This window comes from Eptesicus fuscus, chromosome 8 (assembly GCF_027574615.1).
Source record: "Eptesicus fuscus isolate TK198812 chromosome 8, DD_ASM_mEF_20220401, whole genome shotgun sequence".
In the NCBI taxonomy this organism is placed as follows: Eukaryota; Metazoa; Chordata; class Mammalia; order Chiroptera; family Vespertilionidae; genus Eptesicus; species Eptesicus fuscus.
This window is the reverse complement of record NC_072480.1, coordinates 40,982,486-41,003,083: the sequence shown is the minus strand read 5'-3', so window position 1 is coordinate 41,003,083 and position 20,598 is coordinate 40,982,486. Positions and strand designations below refer to the sequence as shown.

At 42.8% G+C, this 20,598-nt stretch overlaps 1 pseudogene; it reads left to right on the top strand.

Moving 5' to 3' along the window:
* Positions 1–19,254: 19,254 nt before the first annotated feature.
* On the top strand, positions 19,255–19,777 carry LOC103288367 (jun dimerization protein 2-like; annotated as a pseudogene).
* Positions 19,778–20,598: the final 821 nt, after the last annotated feature.

Below are 20,598 nucleotides of genomic sequence, written 5' to 3'. Positions count from 1 at the left end.
AGTGGGATGTTGAGTTATATGGTAAGTGGATGTTTAGCTTCAGAAGAAACTACCAGACTGTTTTCCAGCACTTTGGTATTGTCGTCAGAAAATAAGTTTGACACTCTAGAACAGGGGTCCTCAAACTTTTTAAACAGGGGGCCCAGTTCACTGTCCCTCAGACCGTGGGAGGGCCTGACTATAGTTTAAAAAAAAACTATGAACAAATTCCTATGCACACTTCACATATCTTATTTTGAAGTAAAAAGACAAAATGGCAAAAACACCTGCATGTGGCCAGGGGGCCGTAGTTTGAGGACGCCTGCTCTAGAAAGTGTGTAGTGAGAGCATTGTGACTTTAACTTGAACTTTTTAATGATTAATGATCTTTTCTTGTGCTTATTTTACACCCATGTATTTTCTTTTGTGAAGTACCCATCAACTATTGTGACCATTTATTTTTATTGAATTGTTTTCTTATTAGTGAATTTATGTATTTATAAATGTGTTTTGGATATGTCTTTTGTCAGATGTTCAGTTTATAAGTGTTTTCTCCCAATCTGTGGCTTGACTTTTAACTTCCTTAATAGTTTCTTTGAAGAACTAAACTTTTTAAATTTTTTTAAAATATATTTTTATTGATTTCAGAGAGGAAGGGAGAGGAGAGAGAGAGATAGAAACATCAATGATGAGAGAGAATCATTGATTGGCTGCCTCCTGCATGCCCCACAATGGGGATTGAGCCCACAACCCAGGCATGTGCCCTGACTGGAAATTGAACTGTGACCTCTTGGTTTATAGGTTGATGCTCAACCACTGAGCCATGCTGGCTAGGCTAAACTTTTTAATTTTGATGAGGTACAACTTATCAATTGTTTCTTTTATGTACTGGGCATTTGGTGTTGAATATAAGACCTTTTTGTCTAACACAAGTTATAAAAGTTTTTTTCCCCTCTGTCTTTTCTTCTAAAAATGTTAGACTTTTAGGTTTTATATTTAGATCTTTGATCCAATTTTGTGTATGGTTTAAAATATGGGTTGAGGTTAATTTTTTAAAATAAATTTTGCAAATACATGTCCAATTTTAAGAACCTCTTGTTGAAAAGACTACCTTTTCTTCTTTAAATTACCTTTAGACCTTTGCCAAGAATCAGTTAACTACATATGTGTAAGTTTATAAATATTCTTATCTCGTCCTCACTGTAATAAATACCTTAGAGGTCCAGGATATTTTTTTCATATTGATTTTTTTTTAGCTCCTATCAGGATGTTTTATATGTGAAATACTTCAAAAATGTTAGGGGTGAGTAGCAGAAAATAGCTTTAAAAATATCAGGAACTGAGTTTGGATTCTACCACTTTCATCCATCAGTGTGACTTTAGAATAGTTATATATCTTCTCTACACTCAAGTTTTTATATGTTTTAGTGTCCTAATATTTAGCTCATAGAACTTGGAGGAATAAATGAATACAGAAAAAGTACTTGACATTTGAAACTACGAAGCCTAGCATGGAGTAGGTGCTCCATGAAAATAGTTATTTATGTAATTAAAATCAAGAAGAAAGATGAATGTGGAAAAATAGATATTGAATTATGTTAACTCATTTAATTTTGCATGTTTCCCAAAGAATATTAAGCTTTCCAGTCACCTATAAAATAGCAGCTGTTTCAATTATGTACTAATTTGCAGGAACCAACATCAACTCAGGGATGTTGTATGAGACGGGGGGAAAAGGCCAGGAAGGCACATAAGCGCTCTTTCTATTCTGGGCTAAACGTTTCAGTGGCTCTGCCATGGGCCAAGGGGTGGCCATGTTTTCATGTTTCTGATTGCACAGCAGAGCTGGTTTCTTCCGACGTGTCTGCTAAGCCCGTGCTGCTGTGTTGAAAGACTGTGCAGTGGAACGGTTTCTTCATGTCGCTACAGGGGGATTCCAAACTGCCACCACCCGTGCCAGCCAGACCCTCCTGCAGGCTTCTGTCCCTTCCCCTTCCATTAATGAAAAGATTGCGAGACCTGGTGTGACACTCTCCGGGGGCTAAATAGGAGGCATTGGCTTGACAATGGAAAGTATAACCGTCGCTACTTGGACCATTTGTATGTTGTTAGACATCCATCCATTTCCCAGGATGCACAGTCAGATGCTGCTGGACAGACACCTGGGTGTGGCTGACGTGCTGCCGCCAGGTGATTTAAGGCATCGTTACCAGAATTTTCTCACTTGATGTCCATTTTGTGGAAACTTTCTTCTACTACATACAAAGTCTCATGGAATTTTAAGCTCAGACACAAAATTTATGGGTGAACCTATCCAAGCTGGGCAGTTTTACGAGGGTAGGAATCCAAACAGATGGCTTGCCCTCAAAAAGCAAATCTGCTGGTTGAAGCTGGCTTGTGCCCTGGGTGACTGTGTCGGCCACTGTGGGGTTCAGAGTCCCTGGAGAGGACCCGTTAGCAGTGTGTCAACAGCAGCCGCGTGGCCTACCACGGACGCCCCGGCATCTCTCAGGGGCAGAGTCCAGGGCCCCACTGCTTGTGCCTCTCTCAGAGGTGGAGCTTGCATTGGGCCTTTCAAAATACCCTGGACTCACGCTTCACTTTTCCATCTCGACGTTTATAAATCACACCCAAGAACTTTCCAAATGAAATGCGTGCACACAAGGAAAAACTTTATTTTGTGAAGACACAGCACATTCTGCCAAACCTTACTAATACACTGGCAATTCAATTAGCTCTGAATGAGCTGTAACTGATAGCTTGATTCTGACTGTAACATTCGTTGGCTACAACCGCTCACACACACACTCACCCAGGGCACTGAGGGTGCACTTTCTCAGGGATTTTTTTTTTTTTTCTTGACTTAACATGATCGAGTGCTCTTCCTTCTGTGATGTGCTAGCAGGGCCAGCTTCATGGGCGCGCAGACTGTGCAACTGCACAGTGCCCCACACTGAGAAAGCTCTGATGTTTGCTTTAATGCTCGGATATTGTTACCTTAAAATTCCAATTTTTTTTTTTTTTTTTTTTTTACCAGGAGGCCATGCACTTTCATTTTGCATCAGAACCCTGTATTGGTCAGCATTTTTGGTTGCAGTCGTACACAGAGAAGGAATTCTGTGGAAGGATATTAGTGGCCAATGGTCAAGGGCAAGCCTCAAGAAATAGTCTTGGGCCGAAGCTGGTTTGGCTCAGTGGATAGAGCGTCGGCCTGCGGACTGAAAGGTCCCAGGTTCGATTCCAGTCAAGGGCATGTACATTGGTTGCGGGCACATCCCCAGTAGGGGGTGTGCAGGAGGCAGCTGGTCGATGTTTCTCTCTCATTGATGTTTCTAGCTCTCTATTCCTCTCCTTTCCTCTCTGTAAAAATTCAATAAAATATATTTAAAAAAAAGAAAAAAAAAAAAGAAATAGTCTTGGAAAATGCTAAGAACTCCTGGGTACTTCAATCTCCGGGTAAGAACCTGCCATGGGAAAAGGATGGCTCGACAATGCTGCTGTACTCCCTGCCACCCGGGGCGGAGTCTAAACTGCACCTGCTTCTTCCTTACATTTGCTTCCAATTCAAACTCCTTCCTGTTTGGGAATCTCTGGTTTGCCAACCACAGGTCACCATTCCTGGTCTACTACCAGGGCTGAGAGAGGAACAAAATACGGTCTTCCATCTTTTACACTGAGAAGGAACCTTGTCAATTTCCAGCACTCACACGGTGGTACGTTCACCAAACAGTGAACCAAACAAACCCAGTGAACAAGAGGGGTGTGTGTCCTCTTCACCTGACTCCTAAGATACTGTGCTTTCGGGTTCCCTATATATCTGATCAATCTTTTCCCTATGTTCTCTTTGCTAGTTCTTTCAGGGTGCACTTACATACATTTCTGGGTGAATTCTCACCTACGTAGCTGATGACCCTGAATGTCTCTGAAATCAACTTACCTAAATTCCTTTCCTGTGCCTCCAACTTCCCTCCAAACATTTCTGTGGAATATGGTTGAAATTTGGAATCACTTTTTTAATATCATAATTCAAATAAGCCTACTTCAATTACATGATAGGTTAGAACCACAGTGAGAGAGATCCACTGATATGATTCCGAAAACATAACTATTGTGGTACCTACTTCTATAGAGATTAAATATTTTTATTCCAATATTAATCTAAGGAATTGAGTTTAAATAATGGGGCGTCTAATAGGGAATATTTAATTTTGATGTTCCTCCAGGGTGATTATAAGAGAAATGCAATCACTTAAACTATTCAGCTGGGATATTTTGTTAAATATCTGTTCTAGATATACGTATATGATGCAGTTATTATATTTCTCCTGAAATTATTACAGACTTTCTTTTAGTTCTTTTTTGCATGGACTACAGCCTTATTGAGTCTTTGATAAAGTCCTCTAAATTTGCACATCATTAAGAAATCCATTCACTACTAGGTCCAAAAGGAGAGCAAGACAGGTTTGAATAAACTTTACATAAGTCAAGGAGCGTGGCCATCCTGCTTTAATTTCACCATTTTTCAGAATCAGATTAAATTTTACTTGGACCTTTCTAGGGCTCAGTCCTGTCACTTTTCTTAAAAGTACATGAAAAAAGGAAGACAGATGAAGGTGGAAGCAGAGGACAATGAAGAAAGATAAAATACACCAAAGTGAAGACATCATCCCAGTTTTTCCACTCACTTTCTCTCACCTTGTCTTTCTTAGCTCTTGAAGCATGAGCCCTGAGCAAAAAAGGTGATGAGGTCTTAGTGCATCATGAACTAAGATTCCTTAACTCCTTTCCATACTTTTATTAAAGTTAATGTTGTCTGAAGAGTGTTTCCGCCAGATTGTCTGATCATTTGAAATTTTATTTTGATATTATCTCCAAAATTAAATGTTTACTACTGTCTAGTTTACAGTTTTCAGTAATGATAGCAACTAATTTGCATGCCTCCCCTATAAACAGCTTTTATTTTCACAGTGTATATTTTAATTAAATCACAGGTGATTATTTTAGAACATCATCAATGGATACTTTGTGTTTAATGCAACATATTAGGTATTAAACCATTATTCAAAATCTTGCAGGGAGTTTCATTAATATAGGAATAACTGAATAGAATATGGACCAGCATACAGACTCTGACAATTATGAGAAATGAAAACTAGAAGAACATTTCAATAGAAAACCACATCAGTGCACATAACACACAGGTTCAAATTTCTGATATGTACACACATTTCATTTTTGTGCTCCAGAAAGATATTTTTCTTAATAAAGATAGCCTAATTTGTTAGCATAGATACATTTTAAAACACAGAAACAAATGCTCCAATTATAAGTTAGTTGGCTGTAAGTTATCTTCATAGGAACTAAGTATTTCTATGGCAAACATCCACACAGTAATGCTGCACAAAATAAGTAATAGTTTTTAGTACTACTTATAACAAGTACTGTACCAAATAATTATAATTGCTTTTTTACTGAGTATGCATTTTCTAACTTAAAAGTAACTAGTAACCAGTAATGCAAAAAACCCCAACATGTTCTTTGGGATCAGAGAGACTTGAATTTGAGCAATGTACCAGCTCTGCCACTTACTAACTAGCTATGAGCACATTACATAAATCATCCTAATCTAATATTACTTCTTATCTATGAAGTAGGGACAATAAGAACACCTAAGTTATAGGGTTGTTGTAAGAATTAAATGAGCTATTTTATGTAAGAGCATCATTTAACACACTTGTCTGACACACTGTATGAGCCCACAAACTAAATCTAATACTTCTATTTAAAACTTCACAAGTTCATTGGGCATTTAGGAGCAATATCATAGAAATATAAACACAGTAAAACACCATATTTACCTTTAAAAAAGTTACAAATTTAAAAATTTTGTTGTTTATTTCTCCTCATCTATACCCTGCTTCCTAGGAAAAATAGAACAATAAGTCATGCTGGTGGATAACACAGCACGACAAATAGATTCAATTTTCTAATGTTAATACTCAATATCAATCCTATCTAATAAAGAGGTAAAATTCAAATTGACCATCACTCCAACACACAAGATGGCTGCCCCCATGTGGACACAAGATGGCTGCCACAAGATGGCTGTCAGGGGAGGGCAGTTGTGGGTGATCAGGCCAGCAGGGGAGGGAAATTGGGGGGGATCAGGCCTGAAAGGGAGGGCAGTTGGGGGCAATCAGGCCTTCAGGGGAGAGCAGTTGGGGGGGACCAGGCCTATAGGGGAGAGCAGTTAGAGGTGACCAGGCCATCAGGGAGGGCAGTTGGGGGTAACCAGGCTGGCAGGGGAGCAGTTAGGTGTCAATCAGGCTGACAGGGGAGTGGTTAGGGGGTGATCAGGCTGGCAGGCAGAAGCGGTTAGGGGCAATCAGGCAGTCAGGCAAGGTGAGCAATTGGGAGCCAGCAGTCCTGGATTGTGAGAGGGATATCCAACTGCCCATTTAGGCCCGATCTGGGATCGGTCAGTTGGACATCCCTTGAGGGGTCCCAGATTGGAGAGGGTGTAGGCTGGGCTGAGGGACATCACCCACCCCATGCACGAATTTCGTGCACTGGTCCTCTAGTCTTAATATAATTAATATGAAAGTAAAAACGCACATAGATTCTGATAGTCAGTGATGAGTTATACAGATTATGTCTGCTAAACATAATTTAGTCTAGAAGTAGGTGGGACCTCCATATCATTCAGTTCATTCCTGGCCTTCCAAGTTCTCAATGGACAAACATCTATAGTTCATTTTAAAATTTGGAGGAAATTCTGGTGTCTAAAAATTCTTGCTTATTTGCAAGTTACTATTTTAATGTACAAACATCTCTTTATCTGTTATATGCTCCTGTTTTCCAAGGCAAGCACAAAGCCTGAACACTGCAGTGAGAAGAAATGAAAGTGAGAGTATTCAGCTACATCACTACTCTTTAAATGGTGTACATATATTAGTGATTTCTAATGTTAAAGTTTTAGACTTTGGCTTCATGAGATTATATGTGGTAAATTATATGCACATCCCCCCTCCCACCCCAGCTGGGACAATCTCTGGTAACAAAAAATGTTTTCATCTCTTTCATCAATTTTTATATTAGACTAGGGGCCCATTTTGCAGGAAGATTCCTGCAAGACTTCCGACAGGCTTCCCTCCCACCACTGCCACCTCTCCCGCTGCGGCGGGCGGGGCGGTGCGGGCGGGGCATGCCCCGCCCCATCCGCCCGTCCCACCGCACCCGCGGCCACCGCCTCCTTGGCCGCGCGCCGCCGCTGCCACTACTGCCACCACTGCCACAGCTGCCACTGCTGCGTGCCTTGCCCTGCCCACCCACCCCGCCTGCGCCTGCCGCCGCCACCTGCCACTGCCCGCCTCTGAGGCCGCATGTGCCACCTACGCTTTCCCTCCAGCAGCCACCTTGCCTTCCACTTTCCCTCCTTCTTCCTTCTATGCTGTCTTCAGTCTTCACTCCTCCCTCCCTCAGCATATGCAAATTAACTGCCATCTTGGTTGGGTTAATTTGCATACTTGCCCCTATTGGCTGGTGGGCGTGGCTTGGGCATAGCAAAGGTGCGGTCAATTTGCATATTACTCTTTTATTAGGTAGGAAGACCCCCTTAGCTTCTACTCTAGACTAGTAAAATTGAATGAGAATTCAATATATACCAAGTAAATTGTCATAGAGGAATTAAAACTGTATTAATATTATTTAAATTGAATTAAAAATAATTCCTCCATAGTATTCAAAATATTGGAATGGATGAACAGCCCATTAATGATCTTTTATAGATAAAAAACTACTTTTCTTTTAGAATATGGTTGTCACATAGTCATTGTTTTCTTGGGAGGATTGCCTGTTGGTCTAAAATTGGTTATAATATTAAAAAAGAATATACAACATAATAGTGTATTGCAAATCATATAGTCCACACTGTCAAAGGGAACAACTTTTCCAGGAAACACAGCCAAGGAGCCTTGTTCAAAACCCTATAAGTTTATAGAAGAAAGCAACTAAAAATTTTGTGGGTATTCATAGTTCTCTGTCATTTCTTCAAATCACAGCTGTGTCTATTTATACTAATTAAAGGATAATATGCAAATTGGTCAGGATGCCCTCACAGTAATGACTGAACAGTAGGCTGCATGGGGCAACCAGGCTGGCAGAGGGGGCAGTGAGGGGTGACCAGGCTGGCAGAAGGGGGCAGTGAGGGGCAACCAGGCCAGCAGGGGGAGTAGTTGGCGGCAACTAGGCCAGCACGGGGGGCAATGAAGGATGGTGATCAGACCAGCAGGGGTCAATTGGGGGCAACCAGGCTTGCAGGAGGGCAGTGAGGGGTGATCAGGCTGGCAGAGGGGTGCAGTGAGGGGCAACCAGGCCAGCAGGGAGGGGGGCAGTAAGGGATGACCAGGTCAGTGCGGGGAGGCAATTAGGGGTGACCAGGCTGGTGGGGGGTGCAGTTGGGGGTGGCCCAACCGGCAGGTGGGGCAGTTGGGGGTGACCAGGCTGGCGGGAGGGCCAGTTAGGGGCAATCAGGCTGTCAGGCAGAGGCAATTAGGGGCGATCAGGCTGGTGGGGGGCAGTTAGGGGCAATCAGGCAGGCAAGCAGGTGAGCAGTTAGGAGCCAGCTGTCCCGGAGTGTGAGAGGGATGTCCTGGATTGTAGAGGGTGAAGGCTGGGCTGAGGGGACCCCCCCACCCATGCAAGAATTTTGTGCACCGGGCCTCTAGTTATTTATAATACACTATTATTTCTGGTATTGTGTGTACATACTTTAATTTCATTTATAGAATTTGTAAACACTAATTCCATTAAGTTGTCTCCAACTTATCATTTTCTCAAGCAGAAGATCACTCTGAAATAATACTCCACAGTAGAGGAAAGCCTAAAACAAATACATGGTTTGGATTAACCCTTGAGGTTTATCAGGTTTCTCATAATTCAACATGTCATCAATGGAGGAAGGTTGAGTCCTGCTTAACTCACCATCAAAGTGTCCAACAAATCATCTTTTTTTTTTTTTTTTTCCTATTCCCACAGAACTGGATGAGACATCAAAATAAGTAAACTTACTTATTTATTTAAAAAAATATTTTTTATTGATTTCAGAGAGGAAGGGAGAGGGGGAGAGAGATAGAAACATCAATGATGAGAGAGAATCATTGATCAGCTGTTTCATGAAGGAAGGTACTTTATTTTTCCTCTGAGGACTTTTTTTTTTTTTTCTAACTTATCTTCCAGAGGATAAGGTGTTGTCTTGCATTGAGATGGTTCTCTGACCTTGAATAAAAATACAGAACTGAGAAATTTCATTATACTCCTGGGAGCCACAGAAAGGCATTTGTAGAACTAACTTCTAGAGATGGCATAAGTCAGCCATGTTTAAGCCAGAGCTCTTGTCTCCCCAACCAATACTGTGTCTACTGTATTACTTTCCTTTGTTACTGTAACAAATTACCAGAAACAGTGGCTTAAAACTGCAGACATTATTCTCTTACAGTTCTTTTTTTTTTTTTAACATAATTTCTTATTGATTTCAGAGAGGAAGAGGGAGAGAGAGATAGAAACATCAATGATGAGAGAGAATCATTGATTAGCTGCCTCTAGCATGCCCCCTCCTCGGGATTGAGCCCGCAACTAGGGCATGTGCCCTTGAACGGAATCAAATCCAGGACCCTTCAGTCCCCAGGCTGACGCTCTATCCATTGAGCCAAACAAGGTAGGGCTATTCTCTTACAGTTCTGAGATCACAAGTCTAAAATCAGGTTCACTGGGTCAAAAATCAAGGTGTCCACAGGCCTGGGCTGCTTCTGGGGGCTCTAAGATAACCCATCTCTTTGACTTTTCCATCTTCTAGAGCTGCATTACTTATATTCATGTCCTCTCTCTGGAAAACACGGACATTCTCCCAATGCACATCTTTCTCGCTCCCAGCATTCTCTTTTTGAAGAACATTTCATCTTGAGCATGTATTCATTTATTTATTTTATGGGAAACTGCTTTTTCTTTATTTAGGCCTTAGGAAGAAAATTAACTTTGGTCACATATCATATTTTGAAACATTCTGGCCCTTCCTTCCCTTTCCAAAGCTAGTAATGCAGCATCTTGTGTCAGCCCTCATATGACCTTCTTTTCTGTAGTCAAATCTCCCTTTAATTCGTGCTCATAAGGACACTTCTGAAATTCAGGGGTCCATCCAAATAAGCTGTCCCAGTGGTCAGCAAACTCATTAGTCAACAGAGCCAAATATCAACAGTACAACGATTGAAATTTCCTTTGAGAGCCAAATTTTTTAAACTTAAACTTCTTCTAACGCCACTTCTTCAAAATAGACTCACCCAGTCCGTGGTATTTTGTGGAAGAGCCACACTCAAGGGGTCAAAGAGCCGCATGTGGCTCGCGAGCCACAGTTTGCTGACCACGGATCTATCTGAAGGTAATCTCCCATTTCAAGATACCTAATAATATCTGCAACGTCTTTTTTGACACATAAGAACACTCACGGGTTCTGTAGGTTACAATCTGCATATCTTTACCATTATGCAGCCTAGCACATGTGCCATACTCCCAGCTTGATCAAGTAGTATCAATGAGCTTATTAATTATATATTTAAAAGCATAGATATGTGAGACATATTTGGGAACTTAATGTGAGGAAAATAACTAAGCATCATTTACATAGGAAATGCTTTAAAATAATGGGTTGATTATATGTGAGACATATTTGGGAACTTAATGTGAGGAAAATAACTAAGCATCATTTACATAGGAAATGCTTTAAAATAATGTTTCCCAAGTACCTTTGTAAAAGGAAAGGAATAGCGGAAGGAATATGAAATTATCAGTCAAGAGGTCCTTCTATTGACTTTGTTAGGTAACATTGGGTAAGTCAATGAATCTCTGTGGGACTCATTGATTATATGGCCTTAAAATGAAGCAGCTGGATTAGTAATGCCACAGTTCCTTTTGGTCCTAATTTTTGTGCATTCATTTATTATTGTATCAGGTTGCATACCTGCCATGTATAAGAGCAAGCACTCTTCTAAATTGTGGAGATATAAAGATGAAAAAGAGAGTTAAGTATACTACCAATCTATCTGTTTATTGAAAAGATACTGAAGAATGAGAATGGCATTACATATTAAGCAAGTGCATAAAAATTAGGCAAGAATTTGTGTGAATTATTTTGTCAAGAAGGAGATGAAATAAACTGGCAAGATACAAGATGAAGGAAAAAACATCTTTTCTATGTAAGGAAAATGAGTTGTTGCTCATTTTTTGAATATAGGTTTCCAATCAGTGAGCAGTTTCAACTTAAATATTAGAGAAAATTCACAGGAAAAATCTGCACCACTATATTTAAAAATGTATACAGCTTAAAATCATTGTCTACTTATGTGAGAAACAAACTTTATACTATACATTAAAAATTCCAAAATATGTAGATTAGGTACAAAGGGTAAATATATAAAGCTAGGAGAGACTTTAGAGATCATAGCATGAATGTCTTTTTATAACAGATAAAACTGGTATTCAGAATTTCCCAAACATTTACTAGAACAGATAAGAAGAAAAAATCAAATATCTTTTTCTCTCATGTCATTGTTTCCCCCCTATAAAACGCTGCTTCCTTCAAATTAGAGGAGCTATGAATATATATATATATATATACAAGAGGCCCGGTGCATGAAATTCGTGCATGGGAGGGGGGTCCCCTCAGCCCAGCCTGCACCCTCTCCAATCCGGGACCCTTTGGGGGATGTCCGACCGCCGGTTTAGGCCCGATCCTGAGGCACCCCCCCAAAGTGGTATATCTCTATGAGTTAATGCATGAATCTAATACTTGAGAACCTAGAGAAAGTAAATTTAATGCTATCATAGTCTTCTTTATCCCACTTTTTAAATGGAATTTAAGAGAAAATATTGTTTAATTCTTTTCTTATTACAGAATCACAAGATAGATTTACATCATTCTGTTCTTAATTATGGTTATTGCAGGAAACTGGTCTTGCCCACAGACCTTTGTGCTTTCCACTTGGGAATTTATTTATTTTAATTTTATGTGTGTCACGCTCTTCATGTCCCATTTGAGGAGGAGCCTAGGGAAAAGAGAACAGCTCTGTTTAAGATACTTACTTAAGAAGAAAAATAAGACAGCCATTGTATTGAGAAGTTTAGTGAACATGCCTTTGTTATACTCCAAGTGAGGTTCACACCAGGTTAAAGAGTCATTGTAAAAAGCCTTATGTTCATGAGAAACATGTGTTGGATCTTTTATTTTTAACACTATATCAGTTTCACCCCCTTATTTAAATTTTCTTTTTCTCTTTCTATAGTAGCCAAATTATTCAGAACAGCCCTCCTTGGGGGGAGAATCCCTAATACGTTAGAAAAAAAAAAAAAAAAAGATCAAAGAGATTTTATTGCAAATGAGACCGTGACACCCGTGATTTAGATGGGATAGCATGTTCTGGGTTTCAGCAATAAGATAACAGCTCCCTTGGCTTGTGCTCCGGGAGAGGTTTGAACGTTCCGGCAGCTCACTGCATGATTTAAGGCAATGATTCCGGCCTGCTGTTCCTGCTACAGCAGAGACACAGAGACGAGAGCCGGGCGGGACCTAGAGAGAGGCCTGCTCGCCAAGGATTGAATAGCGGTGGAGAAATTCAAAGAGCAATTTCAACTTGAAATCAATGATTGAAGTTTTCACAGTTTGGTGATTGAAAATTAAGAGAAGTTTGTATCAGGCCAAGGCAAACACTGGAGGCAACTAGTATTTAAGAACATGATTGCAGTGTTGCCAGGGATGAGATAGAAAGTGCTGGTCCCTGTTTAGAAAGCCTAACTAGTGGATGGTGCTGGATAATGTGTCCCGGTTTACAAGGTGCAAAGCAAGTGCTTCTAATGTAGGAAGTCACTAGATGTCACTCTGGATTTCATTATTTGGTAGTCTAAAGATTTCAGCCGCTTTGCCATTTTGCTACCAATGCCTCTTGCAGAACCTGAATAGACGATGTGAAATGTGCATGAATAACAGGGAACTGCTGACTGAATGTCAATTTTCGAGTGTGTGTCTTCTATTGATCATTCATTATTGACATGAAGGTCTCCAGCGTCTTTGCTTTTTCACTGTAAACTCTTTCTCAGCTAAAATTTCCAAGCATCTGAATAGTGAGGCCTTGAAGAACGGGATGATGCAGGTCTCACAGGATGTTTTACAAAGTACTTTGACCTCTGGAAGAAATCACGGGTACTTTTCATAAAGACTCAACAACTGCTTTGAATAAAAATTCAAATACAAGACAGAAAAGAAAGCACATCCTTTTCATATTCAAACACGTTAATTTGCACCTATTTGAGTTTAAAATAGCTAAGAAGAACACTGATGAAAAAAAAAATTCCTGCATTCTGTATTGTTATGTTTTATAAATCTGTATGTTTTATTTGGTGTGCAGCTAGTAAAACTGGAATGCCCCCCCTCCCCAAAGGCGACAAATGCCATGCTATACAGTGTGCTGTGGTTGTGAGCCGTGGTTTTATTCCTTTTAGCTTTGTATACATTAATTAGGTACACACAATCAGAGCGGAGTGCAGAGGCAGCTAAATAAACAAATGACACTGTGGAAAGGTCTTTCTGCATACTAATCATATCCTACATCTGCAAGCAAAAGCTCTATAAATCGATTTGCTCTTTCACATCAAAATACAAACAGTGATGCAAGTCAGCAGTTCCTTTGTCAAAGTCACAGAGATTGCTGTTCTTCACAAACGCATCTTTACAAAGCTGGATTCAACCATTTGACGATTAGCATTATTGGCAACTCTTCAAAGAAGATTCATCAAGTGATTTGCAATTGGATTGGTGACCATTTTTATGATGCTGCTCCATGAAATCCAACTAAAAGTGATTGACATTTGAATTCTTGCTTGGAGGATGAGGAAGCCAGCAAAAGAAAAGACGTCTTCTGATTCCATAGAGACTGTGCCACGATTGTGTGTGTGTGGGCTAGCGTGTCAGCCACAAGACATGAAATGGATGCTGGGTGATGGGCATCTCTGAGGAGGAGGCCAGGAGAATGAGTCCTTGACTTTCCATATTTGTGCTAAAAGCACAAATGCCAGGTTTCAATGAGTTTTGCAAGAGCATATTAAGATATCCTATTTTGTTCCACTGTTTGAGAACAGAATGTCAGCTTGGTTTGGGGGTAACCTAGGTGGTCTACTCTAGCTAGATACTGATTAGGCTGCAATAATTGGAAGAGGGATAGGGCATGTGGGAGAGATAAAGGAAAGGTAGAGTTCTCTCTATAAAGAAATTTATCCCAAGATAGTATACACACTGCTATATGTGATATATAGGGAACTGAATAATTAGGCTAATAGCCCTGGCACATATTAGTAAAATGTAGGCAACTTTAGTATCTTTAACAACAGAGATTTTAAAATTTGCCTCTGGTATGGACCTGAACATTGTATTAACATTCCTATTGAATTAGACTTTTCCTATTTAAATTAGTTAGTCAATATTATATATCCTTTACCTGTACATGAGACATCATTGAGGTGTAGGCTATTCTTAAAATTAACTAAGTAGGACAATACCATGACTTCTCTAGGTTATACTGGTTACGTTTCACATATGTAATTCAACTCTCCCATTATTTTCAAAGAGTACTGGCATTAACCTTGAAAGGCTTATTTATTAAGTAATGTACCTTATACAGATAGAGATGTAGCTTACACACTTATTTTTGTCCTCAAATTATCCTCTCAGTCGAGAAAAATTTTTACTTTGGGGGCATCTTATTAAGATTGCATGTTAAAATATCAGAGAATCTGATTTAAAAATCAAGTTTGTCACTTCTGTTAGAAGTACTAAATGAGAGTTGCTGAGTGAGGTTTAGGCTGGTCTGGAAGGATGGTGCTTTTAGTAACATGTTGAAAACAAGACAGCAAGTCCAAAATTGAGTCACTTATGCTATCTCATGAAACTGAGACCTAACTTCATTTGTTTCAGTTCTCCCAAAAATGAAATTTTAAGCCCGTCAATCAGAAATGGCCCGATCAGCACTAGTTACGTATCTGCCTGATACCTAAAATTTTGCAATAACCAACCAGATTTTTGCCTAATACAGCTTCCTTGTTACTGTTCCCTTCTGCCAACCAAACTCTCTCATTTTGTACAGTTCCTTAGAACTCCTTTCTGCTTGTTCAATTGGATGCTGCTTGATTTGAATTAATTTTTTTGCTCAAAACAAACTCTTGCATTTTTAAATATGCCTCAGTTTATCCTTAACAAACATTACTGAGTGTACAATTCAGGCCACCAATTGACTTTTGACTGAATTTAGACAAGTGGCTTGAGCCCCTTGTGCCTCAATTTCCTACCTGTTAAATGGAGGCAGAAATATTAACTTATTACTAAAGAGTGTTCTGAAGATGAGCTAATAAATGATGGTGGGAAAGCTCTGTGCAGTTCTAAAGTGCCATATAAATGATATATTGTTATCACCGTCACTACTAATAATTATAACGATCATAAAAAGTGAATGACTCTGCTGTGGAGAGCTGGAGTCCCACAGGAAAGTTATTTTTTTCTTACTCTGTTTTCATGTTTTAACTGGGTCCTTAAAGCTGCTTAATTGAATAAAAGCAAAGATTTCAATGCATTTGTGCCTCACTGTGGAATCTTTGCTCCCCAAATCAAAGGTGGCTAGAATTGTCTTCTGTGTGGGCTCTACATTTAAGGAATTATTTCTATAATCAGATTGTTTTTATATAATAAAGAGAAGAATCAGTGTTAACAACCCCCCATAGTTAATTATTGTAAGCATAATCTGTGAAAAATACAGTATTGTGGAATAGAAAATGCTGCAAAATGTAGTGTTCCCCCCCAAAATGTATACATGCACTTTGAATAATTATAAAGGCAGTGTTTATTAAAGTACATTTCACTTTCAAAATTGAGCTATCAGCTGTTAAAGTGTGTATAAAATTTTGGAGGACACCCAGTATTACCATCTTATTATCTAGAATTCATTTATATGCTGCTGGGGAGGGGGAGACCTAAAACCTGGTGTCCAAACACAAAAAGATTCCAGAAAGAGGAGGACAAATACATTGAGAGTGTTCCAGTTATTTGTTTCTGTGTAACAAACCACCCCGACACTTGTGGCTTAAAACATCGACTGCATTTATTTCACTAATGGGTCTGAAATTAGGGTAGAGCTCATTGGGGATGGGTCGGCTTTGCTCCAGTTGATGTTAGACCGGGCAGCTGGAAGGCCAGGATTGGAAACACCTGAAGGCTCACTCACTCACATGTCTACCTCTTGGGCTGGGAAGACTCAGGCAGGTGAGGCTGAAATAGCTGACTCTACTCAGACCTTGTCCTCTGACTTCATGTCACCCCCTGTGGTCTCTCCAGCATGGTGGCTTCAGGGAAGCCAGGTTTATTACAGGTGAGCTTCAGGAGCCCATGCAGTACTTCTGAGAGAGAGGGAGAGCGAGAGGAGGAAGCTCAATGGCATTTGTGACCTAGCCTTTGAAGTAACACAGCTTCACTGTCTTAATCAACTCAGGCTGCTACAACAAAATACCATAACCTGGATAGCTCAAAAAACAGGCACTTATTTCTCACAGTTTTGCTGGCTTGGAAGTCTGAGATTAGGTTCTGGTAAGAGTCCTCTTCCTGGGCTCTCATTTGTATTCTTACATGGCAGAGAGAGGAAGCTCACTGTATCTTCACATGGTCCTTCCTCTGTGGTGTGCATCCCTGGTACTGCTTAGTGTGCTCAAATTTTTCCCCTTGTGTAAGGACACTAGTCAGATGGATTAGTGTCCTTACAAAAGTATCACCTATGTAAAGGCTGTATCGCCAAAACAGTCTTATTCTGAGGCACTGGGCTGTAGGGCTTCAACATATAGATTTTGGGAGAACAGATGTTAGCCTAAAACAAATACTTTATGCATTTTATATTTATTGCCAATTTTTATGTCACCAAGCAGTGATGGTAAGCCTTTGAGTATGATTCACTTGAAAATTATGCATTGGAAAGAATTCATTTTTTTGAGGTTAAAGTCAACTGTAAAGAAGTTTAGATGAAGATTTGAATTTGAAGCTACCCTAGGTAAAAAAGTACTGCATAATCAATTCCTCATCTGTAAGTAAAGGTATTATATTAAAAAAGCGGTTCCTCTAATTTGAACCAGAAATCAAATCTCTAGGGATAAGGCCCAAATCCTATCTAATAAAAGAGTAATATGCAAATTGACCATCACTCCAAGACACAAAGATGGCCGCCCCCATGTGGTCAAAGATGGCTGCCCCCATGTGGACACAAGATGGCTGCCACAAGATGGCTTGCAGGGGAGGGCAGTTGTGGGCAATCAGGCAAGCAGGGAGGCAGTTGGAGGGGACCCAGGACTGCAGGGGAAGGCAGTTGGGGAGGGCCAGGCCTGCAAGGGAGGACAGTTGTGGGGGACCAGGCCAGCAGGGGAGGACAGTTGGGGGAAACCAGGCCTTCAGGGGAGGGCAGTTGTGGGTGATCAGGCCAGAAGGGAGGGAATTTAGGGGTGACCAGGACAGCAGGGGAGGGCAGTTTGGGGAGGGGACCAGGCCTGCAGGGGAGGACAGTTGGGGGGGACCCAGGCCTGCAGGGAAGGGCAGTTGTGGGGGACCAGGCCTGCAGGGGAGGGCAGTTGGGGGGAGGGGACCAGGCCTGCAGGGGAGGACAGTTGTGGGGGACCCAGGCCTGCAGGGAAGGGCAGTTGTGGGGGACCAGGCCTGCAGGGGAGGGCAGTTGTGGGGACCAGGCCTGCAGGGAAGGGAAGTTGAGGGGGACCAGGCCAGCAGGGAGGCAGTTAGGGGTGACCAGGCCAGCAGAGGAGGGCAGTTGGGGGAGACCAGGCCAGCAGGGGAGGGCAGTTGGGGGGGGGACCAGGCCTATAGGGGAGGGCAGTTAGGGGTGACCAAGCTGGAAGGGGAGGGCAGTTAGGGGCAATCGAGCCAGCTGGGGAGCAGTTAGGCGTTGATCAGGCTGGCAGGAGAGTGGTTAGGGGGTGATCAGGCTGGCAGGTAGAAGTGGTTAGGGGCAATCAGGCAGGCAGGCAGGCAAGCAGTTGGAAGCTAGCAGTCCTCGGTTGTGAGATGGCGGTTGGACATAGGGATTGGGCCTAAATTCACGGTTGGACATCCCTCAAGGGGTCCCAGATTGGAGAGGGTGCAGGCTGGGCTGAGGGACACCCCCCCCCGTGCATGAATTTCGTGCACCAGGCCTCTAGTCCTATATAATAAAAGCCTAATATGCTAAGTGTCTGGTTGTCCATTCAGCTGTTCAACCAAATCAAAGCATAATGTGCTAATGATATGCTAAGGCCACTCAACCTCTTGCTATGACATGCACTGACCACAAGGGGGAGATGCTCCGATTAGTAGGTGAGCTTGCTGCTGGGGATCGGTTGATCGGGACTGAATGAGATGGGCCAGACATGCCCTAGAGCCCTCCCACAGTCCCTCCCTTGGTGGCCAACCTCCGTGTCCCTCCCTGGCCCTGATCATGCACCAGTGGGGTCCCTCAGCCTGGCATGTGCCCTCTTGCAATCCGGGACCCCTCAGGCGATGTCAGAGAGCTGGTTTTGGCCTGATCAGTAGGCCAGGCCGAGGGACCCCACTGGTGCATGGATTTGTGCACTGGGCCTCCAGTATCCTATATAATTAAAGCCCAGAGCCTGAAATGGCAGAACGACCAGAATGACCAGAGACCAGAACAACTACAGCCCCTCGCCGGGGCTGTCCCCGCCTCCCAGAAAATGGGTAGGGGTAATCAGGCAGGTAGGTGAGTGGTTAGGGGTGATCAGGCAGGCAGACGAGCAGTTAGGGGCGATCAGGTAGGCAGGCAGAGTGGTTAGGGGTGATCAGGCAGGCAGACGAGCAGTTAGGGGCGATCAGGTAGGCAGGCAGAGTGGTTAGGGGTGATCAGGCAGGCAGGCAAGCAGTTAGGGGCGATCAGGTAGGCAGGCAGAGTGGTTAGGGGCAATCAGGCAGGCAGGCAGAGCCCTGTGATCGATTGACTCAAAGAGGGAGACCCAGGCAGCCCGCCACTGCCTGCAGGAGGGATGCTTGGCGGCTGTGACTGGAGGTGCTGGCGGCGGTGGACGCTGCAGGGCAAGGGTAGCACCACGGTGGCTCCTGAGTGGCACGACACCTGCAGCCTGGCCCAGGCCCCAGGGTCACTGCCTCCGCCCATGGCTTCTGCAGGGCTGGACTGCCATCCTCCTGCTATGATGCCTGGGCAGATCCTGAACCCTTCCATGACTGCGGGCTCTCTGCCAGGGCTCGGCCCTCTGACCAGACTCTCCAGCTCGGCCCTGACTGCAGAGGAGCTGAAATACGCTGACATCCACAACACAGGCCATGATCACCCCTTTGTACTTCCTGGGGGTGAAACTGGGCAAGAGGCCTCAACCTGTGAAAAGTGAGCTAGATGAGGAAGAAGAGTGGAGGAAAAGACACTGGGAGAAGAACAAAGTGGTGGCAGCCCAATGCCGGAACTGGAAGAAGGAGCGGAAGGAGTGTCTGCAGTGGGAATCTGAGTGGCTGGAGCTCATGAGTGCGGAGCTGAAAACCCAGATGGAGGAGCTGAAGCAGGAGCGGCAGCAGCTCATCCTGATGCTCAACTGGCATCGCCCTACCTGCATCGTCAGGACCGACAGCGTTAAGACCCCCGACTCAGAAGGCAACCCACGGCTGGAGCTGCTGGAGAAGAAGTGACCATGGGCTGGGAGGAGGAAGAAGAGGAGGAGGAGAAGAGGAGAGGGAGGAGGAGGGTCCCAGAGGGCTCTTCCTTGCTGCATGAAAAACTCTTCAGTGAGGCTCAGCACAGCCAGGATCGGCCGGGCTTTTTTGTGAAACTCAGATCAGCCACACCAGGGGAAGAAAACCAGGTTGATGAAGCCCAGGACCAAGCGCTGAGACCAAAGTAATCCTGAGGGGGGCCTGCTCTGCCTGGGGCCAGGCTTCCAGGAGGCAGGACAGAGGCTCTGGGCTGGAGAGATGCCCAACTGGGCAGCGATGGGCACTTCTCTGGCCTCTCCGCCAGAGCACCCACCCAAAGGACCTCTGAATATCCAGGAAAAGCCATGGGTTACAACCAAAATTAGGCTGAGTATGGAATTCAGAGTGAAACTGCAATCTGCCTGCCCTCAGCCCTGACCCTGACCCTGACCCTGATCCTGATACAAGGCTGGAAAAGGGCACAGTGTCAGGCCCTGCTGTACCCACCCACCGTGGTCCAGCTCAGTCCTGCTGGAGTGGCAGCCGGGGTGCACCCTCACCGGCCCTGCTGGAGGTGCTGTGGGCATGAGGCATGGGTGCCCTTCCAAAGCACATACTCACTGAATGTTTAGAGACTGGCTGTCCTGGCAGGGCTTTCAACTGCACATGTTTTTTGCTAGTATACTTTCTTTTTATAAAAAATATGTTTTACAAAAAAAAAGATTTTATACAAGCAATATATAAATGGATTTCTATAATTACTTGATGTGATACAGTATAAATATGCTATGGTTTGTTTGTTACGAACAGATATTCAGCAGTTATGGCTGTTGGATGTAACTTCTAAG